The sequence below is a fragment of the Bubalus bubalis genome, chromosome 22 (assembly GCF_019923935.1).
Source record: "Bubalus bubalis isolate 160015118507 breed Murrah chromosome 22, NDDB_SH_1, whole genome shotgun sequence".
In the NCBI taxonomy this organism is placed as follows: Eukaryota; Metazoa; Chordata; class Mammalia; order Artiodactyla; family Bovidae; genus Bubalus; species Bubalus bubalis.
In genome coordinates, this window is record NC_059178.1 from 28,781,981 (window position 1) to 28,786,368 (window position 4,388).

The following is a 4,388-nucleotide window of genomic DNA, read 5'->3' on the forward strand; positions in this document are numbered from 1 at the left end:
TCCCCCTCCTCAGTCAAACCTACCCTCAAGCAAGCAACCCACACACAACACAAAGCTGTTTATTTTCCTTGGCTGTTTTTCCTGATCAGAAACTCCTCTGTTCTTTCTGTGGTCCACCCAGCAGGCCCATTTGGGGCCACCCCTTACCCTACACAAACTGCTCCATAGCACAACCCTGCCTTGCTGATGCGGGCACAGGGGTGGCAGAAGGTGCCAGTTCCCTGCATATCCCAGCAGCACATAGGTCTGGTTACTGCCCTCACCGCTGAACTGTCTCTCCCAGACATTTCCGGTGCAGTGCTGAATGGCCAGCCCTCACCCCCCACACCCTGGCTGCCTCTATAACTCATTTTCCCTGAAGCCTTCTCGGCTCCCTTGCAGTCTGCACTTGAGGAGGCGGGGCGGGCTGGGACTGAGCAGGTTTGAGCCAAGTAGTTTCGTTACCCATTAATTGCAGTATCTATCCAGCAATAGAAGGAGTTCTTCAAAGAGAGAGGTTTCTGGGGGAGCAGCCCAGGGTCTCCCCTCCTCCAGAGACAGCCTGAGTTCATCTGGGGGCTCTCAGGACAGTTGCTGGCCAGGTCCCAGCTGAGGGCCCCACGGGGGAGGAAACATCCACACGATAAATCTGGGTCACATATTGTCAACACTAGCGTAAACGTGGCTTCCAGGAGGGCAAGTGCAAGGCAAGAGATGAGCCAAAAAGCTCTAAGAGAAGAAAATAATCACTGAAGGGCATGGTCCTCTTACTGCCCAAGCAGGGACTGCTAGCTCTGACAACCCACACTGCATCAAGACTTCTAGATAGATATTCTAGAAGGTCTGCAAACACAGGGCTGACTGATCCCTGAAGACACACCTGGCGAGGATGGTGCTATGTATCATCTCCTCCTTCCATCTTGCTGCTCAAAGTGTGGTCTGAGGATCAGGGCGTCAGCATCCCCTGGGGCCTTGTGATACATGCAGAATCTGCATCTCAACAAGGTTCCACGGACATTTGTATGCATTAAAATCTGAGAGGTACAATTCCTCCATATAAGCATGTGAGTGAAAGTCACTCAGTCGTGTCCAACTCTTTGCGACCCCATGCACCGTAGCTTACCAGGCTCCTCTGTCTATGGACTTCTCCAGGTAAGGATACTGAAGTGGGGAGCCATTCCCATCTCCAGGGGATCTTCCCGACCCAGGGATTGAACCTGGGTCTCCTCCAGTAATATGACCAGGGCCCCCCAAAATTAAAGGGGACTTCCTCAGTGGTCCAATGGTTAAGATGACTTTCCAATGCAGGGAGTACGGGTTCCATCCCCAGTTGGGGAGCTAAGATCCCACGTGCCTTGTGGCTGGTAAACCAAAACAAAAACCATAAACAATACTGTAACAAATTCAATAAAGACTTTAAAAATGGCCCACATAAAAAACATCAAAAAAAGAAAAGTAAGAAGATCACAGTGAGGGTAACATGGCCAGGGTGGGTGTCTGCTGGCGTTCAATCCATCAGCTTCTCATTGTGCACATGTGTGTGGCTTTTCCACAGGCGGTACAATTAACACAAATTCTCTTTGCCCCTCTGCTCCGCATGTTCCTTGGCTGCTGTCCCTCTGGTCAGTGTGTGGCTAGGAAATGCACATTCGTTTTGCTCTGAGGCGAAGCCAAGTTCACCTGGGGCAGGCCACCAGCTGGCAGCGAGACCCACTTCACAAGGTAGAGCCAAGGAATGGCTTAGGGGTTACAAGCTGCTGGAGACAATTTGTGCCTCGGCCCCCAAGCATCATGTACAGCACTTGGGCCCGCATCAGAGGTGCAGAGAGGCCCTTTCACAGTCATTAACTGTTACTCTGGACCACAGGGATCATGAGGGCAGGAATGGTATCTGCTGCCATACCCCTTCGCACCCAGAACAGCATCTAGCACGTGCAATTTGCCACGTAAATATTGGTTGCGTCAAATAAAGCATCACGAAAGAGTCACCCCCCTGGGCAGGCTGTTCTCAGCATGTGATGATGCTTGACACATGCTTGCTCAGTTGTGTCCAACTCATTGCGACCCCATGAACTATAGCCCCCCAAGCTCCTCTGTCCATGGAATTCTCCAGGCCAGAATACTGGAGTGGGTAGCTGTTCCCTTCTCCAGGGGATCTTCCCAACCCAGGGAATGAACCTGGGTATCCTGCATTGCAGGCAGGTTCTTTACTGTCTGAACCACCAGAGAAGCCCATTAGAAGGAGGCAGGAGCAGTTTTCTAGGGGAGACGGTGGGCAAGAGATTTTTTTGGGAAGAGCAACAGCCAGAAACAGGAGGGCCCAGATCAGAAAGGATGACTTGCAGCAGCAGCAGCCAGTTGAAAGTCGAGAGGGGGCAACCCTGGGAAAGGAAAGCAGAGAAGCAAAGGAGAAGACTCTGGGGCCAGCAGACCAGGGGACCTCCAGCCAGCCACTGAAGGATGCTGGCCTGCTGCTTCTGCTGCTAAGTCGCTTCAGAAGTGTACGACTCTGTGTGACCCCATAGATGGCAGCCCACCAGGCTCCCCAGTCCCTGGGATTCTCCAGGCAAGAACACTGGAGTGGGTTGCCATTGCCTTCTCCAATGCATGAAAGTGAAAAGTGAAAGTGAGGTCGCTCCATCGTGTCCAACTCTTCGCGACCCCATGGACTGCAGCCTACCTGGCTTTCTCCGCCCATGGGATTTTCCAGGCAAGAATACTGGAGTGGGTTGCCATTGCCTTCTCTGCTGGCCTGCTAGGGGCCTTAATACCTCCCATCAGAGGGGTTCTGGAGGCTCAAATGAGATGCTACAAGAAATACCTGTAGGTGCTCCATAAATGGCCATCATCAATTTTATAACTGAACTTAACTGAGTTAGCAAAAACCTAAAAAGTTCTGCTCTATAGGGGAAGCTATTGGAGCACAGATATGATGTCTAGGACCAGAGAAGGAAGGTACACTGACTCATTTGGGTTCCCAGGGTAGGTGACCCAGCGTCTCCATGTAGGGCACAGCTGTGTGGCTGCACCCTGCCCAGGTGCCCAGTTGAGGAGGTGCTGGGAGGCTGCGATTCAGCTGTAGCTTCACTCACCAAATTGTGTCCAAGGCACAAGTGTGGAGGAAGGGACACCTCTCTGACTGTTGTGCTCAGGCAGCTGGGTAAAGGCAGGTCTGCTCCTGACCCTCCAGAGGAGCTGGGTGATGGGAGGGCAGCGGGCAGAGGGTAGAGGTGGAGGGATCATCAGAGGCCCTGTGAGTCCAATGAGATGAGCCCTATACCATGGGGCAGCTGGCTGCTAGAGCCCTGGGGTGCAGCTGGGTTACACGGTCCCTCAAAGGACCAGGAGGCCATGCTATCTATGGTCAGGGGTGTAGAGCATGGACAAGCTCCCTAGATATCCAAGGGAAATGGAATAGCTCTGAGCAAGGCGAGGAGGGGTGGGCTGGGGCTGCAGAGCAGAGACACAGCAAGGAGCCACCTGCCTCAGCCACCAGCTGGGGAGGAGAAGAGGGTGGTGGTGGAGGCCAGAGCAAGGTGGTTACGAAGGAGTGCAGCAGGGTGCAGGGACCAGCTCTCGAAGCATCTTTATCTGGTGGAGGCGGGCAGGAGGTCACCTCTTGGAAGGTGGTCAGTCACCTCTTGGAAGGAGTTTGGAGAAGCCCAGTGACACAGGGAGTCCTATTTCACCTTGACTTTCAGATGCTGTCCCAGCACCTCCTCCTTCCCACAAAAGGTCACTTTCCTGAAGGCTAAAGAGGGAAAGATAGACCTGAAGCCAGCACTTTACCCCCCGAGACTGAGGTGGGGGCACGGTTATTGTCAAGGAAGGGCCTTCTGCTCACTGAACCCCTTAAGCAAAGCCTGCTCTTGGACTCTGGGTCAATTTCACCCAGAGTTCCAGGCTCCACTCACCAGCTTGGCCTGAGTCAGACCAGCCAGGCCCTGGGCTGCAGAGCTTGGAGTAAGAGGCAAGGGCTGAGACTGCCTGCTCTTGCCCACGACAGACCCTAGGCATGAGTTCAGATCTCAGGAGACTCGGAGACATGACAAGAAAGTGTCTTTCTGCAACAATGCACTGTGTGCTGATTCCATTTCCTGCTCCCAGCCTGTCTGTTTCGTTTCAGCCGGAAGTGTCCTCCTGATTCCCATAGCATTTCACTCACTGACTCTCCCCGACTCACTCCCAGGGAGTCACTCCTTTCTTGTCCCCACTGCTGGGCAAACACTGGTGCTGACTGCCCTCTGGGACTCAGGATCTGGGAGAGGCGGCAGATGGGTGCTAGGTGCCTTGCTGCTTCTTTAAACCCAAGTTATCCCTAAGCGCTGACCTCTGGTACTGGACAGGGAGATAATGAGGCCTCTGTGGCATCCAGTCTTGGCTCAGTGAGTCCTGCTTCCCAAAGGAAG